At 43.5% G+C, this 17,223-nt stretch overlaps 1 long non-coding RNA gene across 2 annotated transcripts in view; it reads left to right on the forward strand.

Moving 5' to 3' along the window:
* Nucleotides 1-15,127, forward strand: part of LOC122560731 — a 40,645-nt gene extending 25,518 nt beyond the window's left edge. Inside the window, exons 1-3 of one of the 2 annotated variants that reach the window (XR_006314794.1) lie at nt 10,160-10,296; nt 10,983-11,125; nt 14,670-15,127. This is a non-coding gene — a long non-coding RNA (uncharacterized LOC122560731). Of the gene's footprint in view, nt 1-10,159; nt 10,297-10,982; nt 11,126-14,669 lie in introns of those variants that run through there. The other variant, XR_006314793.1, reaches the window with a different exon arrangement.
* The last annotated feature ends 2,096 nt before the right edge of the window (nt 15,128-17,223 follow it).

The following is a 17,223-nucleotide window of genomic DNA, read 5'->3' on the forward strand; positions in this document are numbered from 1 at the left end:
AGTACCACATCCAATATGGCCTCCCCTCTGGTTGGACAATCTACATACTGTGTTAGCAAAGCTACCTGGGCACACTGCGCAAACACTGCCCCATCCAATCTACTTGATCTAAAGAGCTTCCAATCAATATTTGGGAAGTTGAAATCGCCCATGACTACTACCCTGTGGCTTCTGCACCTTTCCAAAATCTGTTTTCCAATCTGTTTCTCCACATCTCTGCTGCTATTGGGGGGCCTATAGTAAACACCCAACAAGGTGACTGCACCTTTCCTATTCCTGACTTCAGCCCATACTACCTCCAAAGGCAGATCCCCCTCGAACTGCCTTTCTGCAGCCATTATACCATGTATAGCTGGCTGCATGAATGTCCATTCTCCATATCTCGAGATGAGCACAGTCCAAACTAGTCACTGCTTTAACCCACTGTGGTCTCAAAATCCAGCAGCAAAGATTTCCTCAGCACAGGTAGAATATTAAAATAGCCTGGAAATGATAAAGGTATGGGTGAAAGTTTCAGCAATGTATATGTTCAATAGCTAAAGGCAAAGGCTGGCAATGTGACAAAGATGGAAGTAGGCAATCCTTGTGATAGGATTTACATAACATTCACACCACACAAATGGCAGGCAATGACCATCACCAATAAGAGACATTCCAACCATCATGCCTTGTCATTTAACGGTGTTGCCATCACTGAATGCCCCACTACCAATGTCCTGGGGGTTACTGTTAACCAGAAATTCCATTTAAATACAGTGGCTACAAGAGCAGGTCAGAGGTTGGAATACTGCAGCAAATAATTCACCTCCTGATTCTCCAAATCCTGTCTGCCATCTAAAAGGCACAAATCAGGATGTGATGGAATACTCCCCATTTGCCTGAATGAGTGTAGCTCCAATTACACTCAAGAAGCTTGACATCATCCTGGATATAGGAGCCACTTGATTTGGCATCACATCCACAAAAATGCATTCCCTGCATCACCAAAGCTGAGTAGTAGCACTGTGTATTACCAAAAGATGTACTTCAGAAATTCATGAAAAGATCCTTAGACAGCTCTTCCAAACCTATGACCACTACCATTTAGAAGGACAGCAAATCCATTGAGAACATCTGCAGTTCCTCTCTGAGCCGCTCAGCATCCTGTTTTGGAAATATATCACTGTTCCTTCAGTGTGTTTGGGTCAAAATCCTGGAATTCCCTCTCTGACAGTATTGTTGGTCTACCTAAAGAAGATGGACTGCTGCAGTTCAAAAAGGCAGCTCATCACTGCCTTCTCAAGGGGAATTAAGGACATCAGTGATGTCCACATCCCATGAGTGAATAAAACAAAGTATGAGATCAAAGGGACCGACAGGGTGGCAATTTTGCAAATTTGAATGCTTCAGCCCAAACGTGGCTAGTAATGAGGCTAGAATTGCCCAAAGAGATAAGCTTTGTGATAGGGTCTAAAGATGATAGCTTTGGTCTTCCCAGTGTTGAGTTGTAGGAAATTGCAACTCACCCTCCACTAGGATAGATTGCCCGTGAACATTATCATTGTCTGCAGACTCTGAAAATCCTGATGAATCAGATATCCTTTCAAGGTGCACAATATCCAAGACTCATCATTGCACTAGGACCTTGAGAGTATAAAAATGCTGGAGAGAGGAGTTGAGAGGGCCGATGGGGAGGCGCTGGTGCAATAAGTCAGAATGAAAGTTGACCGATATCTGTGCATGAGTAGCTGCTTGTCAATAAGGACAAGGAGGGGGCTCGAAGGATCACAAGGTAACAATTTGCGGATATACTGAGAAATTATTGCTAAAGATGTTCTGGCTAAAGGCAACAGGTAACAGTAGTCCCACTGAACTGGGAAATGGATAGTTTTGCGCTTTGTGTTTTTGTCAAAAGCTACAGAGAATTCAAAGAAGGATAATTCACCACTTCATTTCTTGGCAGGCAAGTTATGTTTTTCTTCCTTCTTCTACCGAAAGAGCCAACTCTGGTTTTGGGACAGATGCATAGGTTCGACAGCCCTTCTGTGAATCCATGTGAACTGAGACAATGTCTGCAGACTTCTACTACAGAGCTTTTTAATACCAAATTCACCTAATATTCACATATACATCAGGTTGAAGCATGCAACAATTGGAAGCAGGAATTCCAGTGAATTCTGAATTCAGAGGACCAAGGCCAACTTTAATGGCCCCTATACTGACATGATTTTGTTTTTCTTGGACTTACTCAAGTGGTAATACCACAACATGTACCTTCAGTGGGGGAGCCATATGTAACAAGAACTTACATTTGCATAGTGCCTTTGACAAAAGTAGTCTCTCAAGGTGCTTCACAGAAGCATTATTGAACAATATTTAATACTGAGGCACATAAAGTGATATTTGGGCAGTGGAGCATAAGGAGTAATTTAAAGGAAGAGAGAGTAAGGAAGAAAGGACATATTTAGAGAAGCAATTCCATTAGAGCCTCAGGAGGTGAAGCCATGGCAATCAATATTGTAGTAATTAAAATTGGGAATGTGCAAGAAGTTAGAATTTGAGAAATGTAAATACTCTTAGAGGGTTATAGAGATAGAGAAGGTTAAAGAAATAGGGAGTGCTGAAACCATGTGGGAATTTTAAAATCAAGGAGTTAACACACTAGGAGCCAGTGTTGGTCAGTGAACACATCTATGTGCTCATGTTCCTTGCAGCCAAGCTCCCCATTAGTTTGCAGAAATGATCCTTACATTGGAACTGAGACCATATTAGAGCTGAAAATGTGTTGCTGGAAAAGCACAGCAGGTCAGGCAGCATCCAAGGAACAGGAGAATCGACGTTTCGGGCATAAGCCCTTCTTCAGGAATGAGGGCTTATGCCCGAAACGTCGATTCTCCTGTTCCTTGGATGCTGCCTGACCTGCTGCGCTTTTCCAGCAACACATTTTCAGCTCTGATCTCCAGCATCTGCAGTCCTCACTTCCTCCACTGAGACCATATTAGTAAACAATTCTATCACAGGAACCTCACCTAATATTCACTTATGCATCAGATTGAAGCATGTAACAATTGGAACCAGGAATTCCAGTGATTTCTGTATTCTCAGGGCACAAGGCTGATTCTCATGGCCCAAATGCTGCCCTGACTTTGATTTTCCTCAGACCTCCATGTAGATTTTAGTGTCATAGGCCACAGAGGAGGTGCTACTTGTGTGATTATCAGCATTTAAATAAAGCAACCTGATTATGAATAAGGAAAGTGGTTATACAAATGACATTTAGAAGACTGATATTTTCCTTGGAGCTGCTGATGCACATGGTCGACAAAACTCTGTCACATGGTCATACATGATTAAACAGCTGCTGCCTCTCACATCCCCATGGTAATAAGCAGCCATTAGTTCTGGGCTCATAGCTTCACTGCCTTGCCTTCAGGCCTCAATTCCATTCGGAGTATTATTACTGCACGCCAAGTGTCTGCAGCCCCGAGAACAAGCACCTAAGTTATTAAAGACAGAATTCAATTCCAGCCTTTAAATTACAGAGAATTATCGAAGAACAACCTTTTGCTTCAGTTTTAAGTTATGGTGAGCTGGATTGCCCAGCAGAGCAGTGTATGCATGCAAAAGAGCTGCAAAATGGAGTAAACCTGATTCAGTTGCACTCTGAATGACCCTAGCACTGTCGAAACAGCTGCCAGGCTACACAACCAAAACAAGAGATAAGTTAGTACAAGAAGCAAGCATACAAAAAAGAGGAAAGCATAAGCACAAGGACGGTATGGCCTACGTCCATCAATTAGAAATTTCTGATCAGTGTGGAAATTTCTTCCTTATTTTTCCAACTTTCTTTTAACTCTGGTTATTATTTCAAAAATTAGTCTTGATGATGCAGTAGTAATATCACTGAGCTAGTAATCCAAAGTTCCAGGCTCTGGACGTATACGTTCAAATCCTACTTTTGCAATTGGTTGAATTTTTAATCCAATCAATAAAGATGAGTTTTTTAAGCTAGCCTCAGCAATAGTGACCATGAAGCTATCAATAGTTTTGTAAAACCTCAACTGGTTTACCAATACCCTTTAGGAAAGGAAACCTGCCATATCCTTATCTGGTCTAGCCTACATGTGACTCCAGACTGACAACATTGTGATTGACCCTTAATTGCACTTTGAAATGGCCTGAGCAAATCACTCAATTCAAGGGCAAGGTTAGAAACTTGCAGAGAGGAATCAAACATTTGTGAGTGGAATCTTGTTGAGGTGTTGGGGTCTTGCCTCGGTCTGGCGAGTTGAAAACAGACCTGTGCTGCTGGTGGGAAGGCCCACCAAATCCCAAGCAATTAAGCAGTGGCAAGGTCACTGGTGAGCCTTACCATGGAATCAAAATCCCAAGGAAAGAAGTCTTACCTCCTAAGCTGCTGACAGATCATAGGCTGGCAGCTCTTGTGTGAGCAACACTACAGGAGAGGCCATGGCTTTGCAGGAAAAAGACCCACAGAGTCTCAGAAACACCAGACAACCCAGGGCTTAGGTAACTAGTTAATATGTTGGGGGGTGATACATGGGTATGGGGTGCAGTTTGGGGTAGTAGAGGCATGAGTGTGGCTGTCAGTGGGGCACCTCTTCCTGATATCTAATCCCTTGATCAGGCACTGAATGCATTGGATCAAGTGCTTCCCCCAACCCTCCAGGTGACACTTTGGCTGCACAACGCTTGCTGCCAAGCACATTATGAATTCAGGGTCATCTGCAGTTTGGTTAATTAATGGCTTAAATAGTTTCATTTGGTGGCAAAGCAGGAAGGCTGATTGGCCTTTCTCACCCAGAACTAATTCTAGGAGCGGCGGGAGGTGACCAGGTTCAGGTATGCCACCATCCCACTTAATTAAAAGCCCTTCCCAAAGATCCAAGATGGCGGCGATCTAGAAAGATTGCATTGCAGAGCGCTGCACCGTATTGAAAGCAGGACAAAGCCCTAACCCATCCTATCCAGGTCATCGTGATATCCTCGGACTCTGGAAAAGTCGCGGAGTCCTGGGAAACTGTTAAAAGTTACTTACCTGCATTTTCACCATCCAGGGATACCAAAGAATGGAGCAGACTCGCCCAAGGCCGGGGCTGCAGCCCAGCCTACAGTATCCTCGGAATCTATTTCTTACCAGGCCCTGGTATTGGAGCTCGCAAAATCTTGCTAGATGTTGGGTATGTTAATTGAAGAGAAGAATTGAAGAAAAGCACGAACGAGGTAGAACGCAGAGTTACAATGGAAACTGATACCGATTCCTTCAAGGATAGGATCCAAGCCCCGGAGACGCAGGTCTGTAATTTGCTTAACCAGGTTCATGATTTTGTGAAGAGGGACAGGAGGAAAAATATTTGGGTCATTGGTCTGCCGGAGGATAAGGAAGGTGAGTGACCAGTGTAATTCATTGAGGACTAGTTGCCGAAATTCCTTAATTTGGAGGCTGGAATTGGAAGCCTGAAGATTGAGAGGGTTCACTGTGTCACGGTACGGAGGCCAGGTTTAGACCAACATCCTCACCCTATCCTGGTGTGGTTCCATAATTAGATAAGCAGAGAATCGTGGAAGCTTCCAGAATCCAGGGGAAGGATCCAAAGGCCTTAGTTTACGAGAGCTTCAGATTTCCTTTAATGGATCTGTGCATCTCTTTGACTCATCAGAGAAGGCAAGAAACCTTGTGGACTAACAAACTGAGTCTGAACAATTTAGTATGTAAATAGTAGTGTTGTTTGTATATGTCTCTATTTTTCTTTTAAAAAAAGGAAGTCCTGATGGGGTTTTCTTTCCTTCTTTCTTTTTGGTAATAATCTGGTTTAAACTGGGGTTTTCACTTCTAAATTAAGCTATACCAAGGGATGGGAGGGGTACTTAATTACTTACTATTCAATTTTAACTTCTTTGTTAACATTGTGATGCTTTTGTGTATTTTCTTTCTTTGTTGCTTGTGTTTGTGCTGCAGCTCTGGCTAGGAGGAGAGAAAATGGTTGGGATGGCTGGACACCTGTTTATGGCAGTTTATGCCCAGTTCAGGTATTTAAATTGTGATGAAGGGCTTATGCCCGAAACATTGATTCTCCTCCTCCTCCTCGGATGCTGCCTGACCTGCCATGCTTTTCCAGCACCACACTTTCAACTCAGGTATTTAAATGCCCTAGTTGCTGTATTGTCAGCGGGATGGGAAGTTGGGTTTAAGGGTGTATAGATGCCCTTTTTGGGCAGGGAGTGAATTTCCATATCCATTGGCACTTTATATGTTGTTTTTTGGTTTTTGTTGTATATAGCCTTTGACAGCTCTGTACACTTCTTAACTGCAGTGGTTTTAGTTTATGTAGTTTTTATGTTCTGTGGATTTTCTGTCATTAAGATTCAGCGATTTGTAATTCAAATTCCTCCTCACTGGAATTTAAATGTTTACGACAGAAGGTTATGGCTAATGACTAGTTTAAATGGTGTACCTGGAACATCAAGGTGGGTGGGGGGGGTCACTCACCATATAAAAGGAAAAAGGTACTCTCAAGTCTTAGAGGGGAAAAGATGGATATTGCTTTATTGCAGGAGATGCACTTAGATGATGGGGAGCATTTGAAATTGCATTAGAATGGCTTTGATCGGGTTTACTTTTCATCTTTTAATACCAGGAGTGGGGAGTGGCTATATTGTTTGGGAGGAATCTCCCTTATAAGTTACTGGAGTGTGTTAATGACACACACGGAAGGTTTGTAATCCTCAAAGCCCTGATAAATGGGAAAGAATATAGTATTTTAATTGTCTACTGCCCTCCGGCCCATCCCCTCAAGTTTCTGGTAGATACATTCGTTAAATTGATCAGTCTTGGACCGTGGCATATCATCAAAACGGGAGATTTTAATTGCCTTATGGATCTCGTGTTAGACAGGATGCCCAAAGGCCCCCAGTACCCTCTTTATAAACAAAGCAATTAGTGGATTTGTGTGTGGGGTAGGGCTAGTGGATATCTGGAGGCATCTCCACCCTACAAGCAGGGATTTAACGTTTTTATTTCCCAATCTGCACAAGTGCCACACCCGGATTGATATTTTTATGACCCCTGTGGCAACCCTGGATTTGGTGGTGTCTTGTACGATTGGTACTATTACCATCTCCGATCATGCTCCAGTGTATCTGTTGGTTAAGATTAAGGATGCTATAGCGGGCCTGAGACACTGGTGAATGGATATCTTTATCCTTAAGGATAGTAAGTTCATGGAGTATTTCTCTAATGATTTTGGGGCACTCCTAGACGTTAATTCAGGTTTGGCAAGTAGCCCATCTGTTCCTTGGGGAAACTGCCAAAGCCTACGCTAGAGGGTTAGTTATCTCCTACTCTGCCAGTAGGAAGCGACAGAAGGGTGAGCAGCAACATCTTCTCGAAGCATGGTTAAAGGCAGTTGAGAAGGCTTACTTTGACAGGCCCCCGTTGGCTCAGCTACTGAGGATTATGGCACTGTGGTCTGAATTGAACTCCATGCTCATGCAGACAGCAAAGAAGGAGCTTACCTTTGCAAAACAAGGGCTGTTTGAGCATGATGACAAACCGGGAAAGAACTTAGCATATCTTGCCAGGAAAAAGAATGCCCCTCAATCCATTACATTGATTAGGGAAGGTGCTGGAAACTTAACCTGTGATTCTAAAAAGATTAATGCGGCGTTTTAGAGATTTTACTCTTAATTGTGAGGATGGGCGCACCAGGATGGAGTCTTTTTTCAAGGGTCTGAAACTTCTGGATGTGACCCCCGAACAAGAGTCTTTTCTCAATGCAAGGAGTGCAGGAGGCTGTAAAGCAGCTTCAGAGTGGAAAGGCTCCTGGTTCCAATGGACTTCTCAGTGAATTATTTAAGGAATTTCTAGGCATATTGTCAAGTCTGATGCTCAGCACATTTAATGATTCGTACAGTCATGATCGCCTCCCGCCATCTCTAAGAGAGGCCAATATCTCTCTTATTCTCAAAAGGTCCAGGAGAATTGTGCTTCTTATAGGCCCATTTCACTTTTAAATGTTGATTTTAAAATCCTTTCTAAGACTCCTGCGTTAAGGTTGGAAACTGTGTTGCCTTCTATTATTAAAGTGGACCAGGTGGACTTTATAAAGGACCACAGATCCTCCAATAATGTTAGGAGGTTGCTTGGTGATTTCTCTAGATACAGAAAAGGTATTTGACCGAGTTGAATGGCCGTACCATTTTTATACTCTAGAGCGGTTTTGCTTGGGTGAAGCCTTTATAAGATGGGTAAATGTTCTCTACAGTGACCCCCCCACTGCAGTCCTCACCAATGATGTGCAATCAAGCAATTTTAGTATCTTTAGGGATAGCCGACAGGGCCTGATAAGGGCTTTTGCCTGAAACGTCGATTTTCCTGTTCCTCGGATGCTGCCTGAACTGCTGTGCTTTTCCAGCACCACTCTAATCCAGAATCTGGTTTCCAGCATCTGTAGTCATTGTTTTTACTCTGTCTGCTTTCGCCATTCATTTTTACATTGGTGATCAAACCGTTGGCGGAGGCCTTTCATAGGGATCCCAATAATATCGGCTCCAGAAGTTGGTCAGTATCACATAAGATTTTGTTGTACACAGGCAATGTCCTCATCTTTTTGTCAAACCCAGCAGTTTTGGTGCCTCACCTGATACAATGCATCAGTACGTTTGGCACCTTTTCGGAGTACAAGATCAATTTTGCAAAACCAGAGGCGATGCCTATGGGTGGTCTTATGAAAATGTTAGGTCTTGAGGGCGAATCTTGATTCCCTTTTAAATGGTCACAGGCAGGTTTTCTGTATTTGGTTATATTTATTACTCCAGTTTTTGTTCAGCTGTTTAAAGCTAATTTTGTTTATTTATTCGTCAAAATCAAACATGACCTTCATAGATGGGAGGCACTTCTGATCTAATGGTTAGGTTGCATAGCTCTTATTAAAATGAATACTCTCGCCCGTCTACTATACCCTATGCAAATGCTCCCCTTGATTTTTGCTAAGCAGATGTTCAGAAGACTGAAAGGCTGGTTCAGCTCTTTTATCTGGCATCATAGCTAAATTGCAATTGCCTCACAGACTAGGGGGAGTGAATCTCCCAGACATCAAAAACTATCAACTAATCTTGCTTTTGTCTTATGTGCGTGATTGGGTTTGTGGGGACCCTCTTTCAATAAGGTTAGATATTGAAACCTCTCTGGACAAAATGAGGACAGTTAAGGAATATTGTCATATTCCAATAGTTGAAAATCTGTTGCTGGAAAAACGCAGCAGGTCAGGCAGCATCCAAGGAACAGGAGAATCGACGTTTCGGGCATAAGCCCTTCTTCAGGAATGAGGAAAGTGTGTCCAGCAGGCTAAGATAAAAGGTAGGGAGGAGGGACTTGGGGGAGGGGCTTTGGAAATGCGATAGGTGGAGGGAGGTCAAGGTGAGGGTGATAGGCCGGAGTGGGGTGGGGGCGGAGAGGTCAGGAAGATTATTGCAGGTTAGGAAGGCGGTGCTGAGTTCAGGGATTTGACTGAGACAAGGTTCCGCAAGTAGGCGGCCTGTCTCCCCAATATAGAGGAGGCCACATTGGGTGCAACGGATGCAATAGATGATGTGTGTGGAGGTGCAGGTGAATTTGTGGTGGATATGGAAGTGTCCCTTGGGGCCTTGGAGGGAAGTAAGGGGGGAGGTGTGGGCGCAAGTTTTGCATTCCAATAGTTATCAATACTGTTAAAGCATGGAGGGCAATGCTGCAGAGGGAAGACAATATTGCCAAAACATCTTTTTTTACACCTATAGTGGGTACGCCGGGTTTCGAACTGGGGATGATAGACTCAGGATTCAAACATTGGGCAGCTAGGGGTGCGTCTTGCATGGGTGATTATTTGAGGGAGATATCAAAAATTGATGTCTTTTGGTCGATTACCTCAGAAATACGAGCTATCTAGCAGGGACCTCTTTTGTTTTTTTCAAATTAGGGATTTTATTCAAAAAATACCACACTTTTGACTGATCTCTACAAATCCGACATAGAGAAGAGGGTGCTCAGTGCTAAGAACACACTTTCTGTCAGCACTCTTTATCACCTGCTGAGTGGGTGGGGGCGGTCCCTCAGACAAGTTCAAACAGCTTTGCAAGGTTGGGCATTGAGATCTCCTCAGAGACATGGGAAGATATTTGGGAAAACGTGACAAAGATTTCGATTTGCCATAGGACCCATGCTTTACAGTTGAAGATTCTCCACAGATTCTCCACTTGGCTCCTTTTCGTTTATCAAAATTTAAACCAGGAGTATTTTCAACAGGCCCCTAATGTAAAGTGAGTATGGGTACTCTTACTCATTGCCTCTTGTCCTGACAATAGCCTAAATCCAGATTTTAGATCCTCATCTCCACCCTTGTCCTGAGCTATGCAACATAATGGAGCACTGTGGCAGGTGCAATCAAGAGGATTTTGGGGACAAGGGTGGAGATGAGGATCTAAAATATGGATTTAGGCTATTGTCAGGAGCAACCATTTAATACACGCCCTTACTAACAACAAAATGGCTACTTAATGCAAGAAACATAAAATAACATAACAAAATGGCTTCTAGGCTGCAAATTGACAATTCTGTTAAAATGGATTTTAACCCTGCTAAAAGCTGCATTCCTGAACTAACTGAACCAAAGATTAGCAGGCAATGCTTCCTTCACAGTACGGAATTAACTAAGCTAGATAGGACATTACTAACCATCCTAGCTAACCTTGGAGACGCAGGTGCCGAGAGATAAAATGTGCAAAACAAAGTTAGTTTCCAGAAAATATCATTGGCTTAGCTTTATGTCTATAATGTCATTTTATTACATTTTATTGGATTTGCTCTGTAATTAAGGCTGTACTATTCCTTAAGAACCATATAAAAATTGTATTTGTTTTAAGCCATTTGCACAGTTTCTTTTAACCTCTATGTTGCTGGACAACCTGTGCCCAGCCAATATTGATTGAAGTGTGAAATCTTGCAGAACCAGACTGAATTACTAGTGTTCCGTTGACCGATTGTGGAACCAAGAGACCCCTCATCTGCTGCGGATTCAGTACAGACGGATTGTGGACAGCAGTGTAAGAGCCTTGAGTCCTCCACTATTGAGGAATCAGCCAGCCAGACGTGAGTATTTCATATCCATTTGGTTTTCCTCTCATTAAAGTAGTGGTTGACCTGACCCCTCGCTGTCTATTGTCTCAGTCCAGCCCAAAAAGGATCGGTGTGGATCGAATAGGGTCGGGGACCCTAAAAAGAAGGTGGGGTGGAGGAAAGAAAAGAAAAGGTCGAGGACCTTTACAGAATCGGGGACTCCACCTCAGGTCGGGGATCTGAGCACAGAGTTGAGAGATGGATTGGGGATCCGAATAAGGTCGGGGACCCTAAAAAAAGAGAGAAACTCTGATTCGGTCGGATTGGCACCATCTAAATTGTTCTGTGAAATAAGGAAGTATTGTGATACTTTTTAACGGGGGTCTTGAGGGTTTTGGAAACTTGAGAAGGGTTTTCGGAAGTCGGTAGATTGTTGCGTGTTGACAAGCTGTTAAACAGTCAAGTATTTGAGTTGGGACCATAAGAGGAAGGTTGTTTAAGATGGGTAATAATATAGACAAGACGGAAGATCCGCCTTCACCGTTGGTAAAAATGTGTGAGAAGTTTCCGGAGACTTGAAAGCGTTCAAAAAAAATTTACAAGGATGTTGCCAGGGTTGGAGGATTTGAGCTATAGGGAGAGGCTGAACAGACCGGGGCTGTTTTCCCTGGAGCGTCGGAGGCTGAGGGGTGACCTTATGGAGGTTTACAAAATTATGAGGGGCATGGATAGGATAAATAGACAAAATCTTTTCCCTGGGGTCGGGGAATCCAGAACTAGAGGGCATAGGTTTAGGGTGAGAGGGGAAAGCTATAAAAGAGACCTAAGGGGCAACTTTTTCATACAGAGGGTGGTATGGGTATGGAATGAGCTGCCAGAGGAAGTGGCGGAGGCCAGTACAATTGCAACATTTAAGAGGCATTTGGATGGGTATATGAATAGGAAGGGTTTGGAGAGATATGGGCTGGGTGCTTGCAGATGGGACTAAATTGGGTTGGGATATCTGGTCGGCACAGACAGGTTGGACCGAAGGGTCTATTTCCATGCTGTACATCTCTATGACTCTTAGTCTGAAAGTCTGCGGAAACTTTCTGTCACCTTAAACAAGACATTGGGTGATAAACAGTGGCCACTAGGTGGCCCTAAAAATATTCAGTTGGTTAAATCAGCCCAGCAATTGATTTGGCAATGAAATGTGGGCTCTAAAACGAATGAATTAATTAGACTGTGGCAGCAATTCTTTGATGAAGGCCACAAATAATCAGTTTTGTGCTCATGGCTGGATACTGCCACTAAATTGGGAATTGAATTAACTAAGAATGGTACCATGAAGTCTATTGAGGTTCTCAAAAATGAATATGCTCGAGTTAAACGTCAACAGAAGCAAAAGGTAAAGTCACTAGTGACTGGTAATCAAAAAGGACTGTATAGGTCGATGGCTGGCTTTGGTTTAGGCGTGGGAGACAATGAAAATTTGAATTTAGATGATTGGTGTTCCTACATGCACCACAGCCGCTTCCACCACCTCTGCCTAATTCTCAAGTGCATCATAATGCACCCCCGGCTATTCCAGCCCCTGCCTGATCGGCAAGTCCAGAGCCCTAAGCGCCCCCATCTGCCCTAATCCCTTCCCCAAAGACTATTCAACCTCCTGCATATCAAACTGTTGTTCCACCTAATCCTCAAATTCCCGTTGTTCCCCCGCAGCCTACCCCTGTGTTTTCCCCAACTGGTCCTAACCCTGCAAACGTTGCTCTTTTTCCAATTCCCCAGGTTACTATTAGCTCGGCAGCTGCAGCTCAACCTAAGACATATGCTGCTGCCGTAGCCACGCCTGTCCCCCCACCCCCTCCCCAGTTCACTGATCCTGTTGCTTGGAACACTCGTGATCAACAGAAATCAAGACATCACTAATCTTCTAACAAACAACTTAGATTTAGATTTAGATTACATTACAGTGTGGAAACAGGCCCTTCGGCCCAACAAGTCCACACCGACCCTCCGAAGCGTAACCCACCCATACAAGGGCTTATGCCCGAAATGTCGATTCTCCTGTTCCCTGGATGCTGCCTGACCTGCTGCGCTTTTCCAGCAACACATTTTCAGCCCTACATTTACCCCTTACCTAACACTATGGGCAATTTAGCCTGGCCAATTCACCTGACCTGCACATCTTTGGACTGTGGGAGAAAACCGGAGCACCCGGAGGAAACCGACGCAGACACGGGGAGAACGTGCAAACTCCACACAGTAAGTCGCCTGAGGTGGGAATTGAACCCGGGTCTCTGGTGCTGTGAGACCACTCTTTTGGCAATCAGAAACCCCTTTGAGTTCCTCTTCTGAGGACTTGTGAGATGAAATATCTGCATTAGGCATGTTCCCAGAGAGAGAACACCGTACCCATGGGCTGGCGCTCCCGGTCAAAACGCCACTATCTGTGTCTATTGTCCCTGGAAGCCCCATGAAATTATGTCCATTCTCAGTAGGGCACCAGACCCCCCAGAAGGATCCTCAGCAGTTCGTTGATTTCCGAAACACCACAATTAAAGTTTATGATAGCAATGCCCAGGACCTTTGGGCCCTTCTTCAACAAGTCCTTACCCACTCAGAATATGCCTGTTTTACTGAACGCATTGGTCACAATAATTTTGCTGCCCTCTCTAACGCTGTAGCTCAAGATCAGCAGCAACATGATGATATCCTTGCTGCGGTATCCGCCATACTAGAAAAACCTGCTGACCTTACTCGCATCCCCAAACTTCGCCCTAAAAGTAAGGAGGCTGCTGAAGATTTCCTTGACCGCTTTAGAGAATGCTATGAATCCTATTCTGGGGACTGGGCTTGGAATTTCATGTTGTCAATACTCAATATAACTCCATGCTATGAAACTGTTTGCCATCCTCTGTTGCCACAGCAGTTAAGATAAACAACCTGGACTGGGTTGAAGCCAATCCTAATCAACCCCATCATTCTATTAACGCTTTATGGAAACATCAGTGCGAAGACAGAGCTCCAACCCCTGTAATGTCAGAATTTATAGTCCAGGAGGAGGCTTCCCAACAACTAACTGTGCATTATAGTTGGAGCCCTGCACCTATTCGAGGCCACCGTTGTGGGCATAGCCGAGAGGCCCCTCTTAGGCAGCCCCCTCAGGCCTGTTTTATTTGTGGCCACCCTCTTCATTTGGCCTCTAATTGCCCTAAAGGGGGAACCAAGGAAGTACTTATGGAAGCTACCCTCAGAACCCCATGACAACTGGGGAAAACCCTCTGAATATAGTCATCCTCCACCACAAGCAAGAGGCAGAGGACAAATCACCAGTTTTTCACAAAATAAAGCCTTTTCCCAATGACTAAATAATTTTCCTTTACGGTCTGTGTCTTCCAAGCGGGAACCCACAGTCTTACTTAAAATTAACAGCAAATGGCACCCCTTCCTGATTGACACAGGAGCCTCAATGTCTTCTGTAAAATCTGACATGAATCTTCCAATCTTGAAGGGGACAAAGAAATTATCTGCTTTTCAAGGAGAAAGCCACAGGTATCCATGTTCTGATCCTCTTCCTGTCTATTTCCAGGGCTATTCCCCGCACCATCGCTTCGTGATTACATCCACATTATCCTACAATCTAATGGGACGAGACCTGCTGCGTACCTTTCAAGTTAAACTTGCCTGCTCCCCTGATGGTGTCCAACTTGACTCCAACTCAATTGAACGCCAACTGTACGTAACCACTAAACCTCAATGGTGGTCACTCGACCTTGACCCTCAAGGGTCCAGAAGTCACATCACCCTTGCTTATGATTGGACAGGCCAAGACAAATCCCTTGAAAACTTCTTTACAGACTTGATAGGTACTGAATGGACTGTACAGATTTTGGTTCAGGTCACCGGCCCAGAAGGCGAAGCAGATTTTATTCAAATACCCTCTCACCTGTGGAAACAAGCGGACACTTCAGCCCCTCATATCACTTGGAAGGTTATAAAGTATATTTTTATTAAGAAAAAATAGATTTTTAAATATTACAACAAATACAAAACAATGCAATTCAAAACAGTACAAAAATAGTACAAAACTAAACCCAAATAATAAAAAACTTCCCCAACCCACCCTCCTATACGAATGTATAAACATATATAGAGAAGTATAAAATTTTAAAAAACCCTAAACAAGCTATTTAACTAAATAAATAAATACCTAACAACAAACAAATAAATAGTAATAACTCAGCCTAGCCAAACAAAACACTCACATTCATAGTTCCTCCTCCCTGGATTTTGGACTCATGAAACACAATCGTTACGGCTATATAAAAGCCCTTGTTAGTGTGGCAGATAAATCTGTGTCCAGGTATTTCAAAAAAGTGTTGCCATGTCTTGTAAAAATTCTCAGTTTTGTGGTGTACCATATTTGTGAGAAAATCCAGGGGAATATGCTCCATAACAATCTTCCGCCAACCCGACAGGCCTAGGGGGTTTTCGGATATCCAACCTAGCAAGATATTCTTCCTTGCACAGAACGTAAGAATATTGAAAAGTTTTTTCTTATGCGCATCTGCAGGAAATACAATGGGTAGGCCCAAAAGGAGAGAAATAGGGTCCTTCTCAACCCCTACACCTAAAGTCCTCTCCATTACACCTGCCACAGCGCTCCAATATGTTTGAAGCCTGTCACAAGACCAAAGACAATGGGTAAGAGTGCCCGTGCAGATCTTGCACTTGGGACATGCTGAAGATACACCTGGTTTAAATTTTGACAAACGGTCTGGGGCTAAGTGGACCCTGTGGAGAATCTTCAACTGTAAAGCATGGGTCCTGTTGCAAATTGATATCTTCCTTGCATTCTCCCAAATATCCTCCCATGCCTCTGAAGAAACTTCAACACCCAGCTCTCTTTCCCACATCTTGCAGAGTCGATCAGACTCATCTGAGATGGCACCCCCCAATTGGTGATATAAAGTACTGACAGAGAGTGTACTCGGAGCCCTTAGTACCCCTTTTTCTATGTCAGATTTGTAGGGATCAGTCAAAAGTGTGTTTTTTTAATAAAATCCCTAACTTGAAAAAAACAAAAGAGGTCTCTATTAGGCAACTCGTACTTCCGTACTAACTGATCAAAGGACATCATTATGTCTCCCTCAAATAAATCGCCCATGCAAGATACACCCCTAGCTGCCCAATGTTTAAATCCTGAATCTATCATACACGGTTGAAAATCCAGCATACCCACTAAAGGTGTAAACAAAGATGTTTTGCAAATATTACCTTCCCTCTGACGAATTGCCTTTGCTTGAAATGCTTGAACAGTATTGATGACTATTGGATTATGGCAATATTCCCTAACTGTCCTCACCTTGTCCAAAAACAGCAAACTGGTAAGGGGGCACCTTGCCTGGGAGGCTTTGATATCTAGCCATATTGAAAGAGGGTCCCCACAAACCCAATCACTCACGTACGTCAAAAGCAAGCTTAATTGGTAATTTTTAATGTCCGGAAGGTCTACTCCCCCCAGTTTGTGAGGCAACTGCAGTTTAATGAGGGGCTGTTTACGGTGCCAGATAAAGGAGCTGAACCAACCGTTGGTTTATTTAAACGGTTTAAACAATAAACCGTTTGTTTATTGAAAATCAGGGGGAGCATCCATATAGAGTGTAGCAAACAAGGGAGAATATTCATCTTAATGAGCGCTATCCGACCCAACCACAAGACTGGAAGTGTCTCCCATCTTTGGAGATCTTGTTTAATATTTTCAAATAATTGAGTAAAATTGGCTTTGAACAGCCAATCCAGAACTGGAGTAATGAATATGCCCAAATACACAAAATCCCCCTGTGACCACCTAAATGGGAATCTATAATCACTCTCAAGAGCCAACTCTTTCATAAGACCACCCATAGGCATAGCCTCTGATTTAGCAAAATTAATCTTATACTCTGAAAAAGTGCCAAACACGTGAATGCATTCTATCAGGCGAGGCACTGAAACTGCTGGATTTGTCAAGAAAATTAGAACATCGTCTGCATACAGCGAGATCTTATGTAATTTTGACCCCACTTCTGGAACTGATATATTGAGATCCCCATGAATGGCTCTGCCAACGGTTCAATCACCAACATAAAAGGTAATGGTGA

The sequence above is a fragment of the Chiloscyllium plagiosum genome, chromosome 21, assembly GCF_004010195.1.
Source record: "Chiloscyllium plagiosum isolate BGI_BamShark_2017 chromosome 21, ASM401019v2, whole genome shotgun sequence".
Lineage (NCBI taxonomy): Eukaryota > Metazoa > Chordata > Chondrichthyes > Orectolobiformes > Hemiscylliidae > Chiloscyllium > Chiloscyllium plagiosum.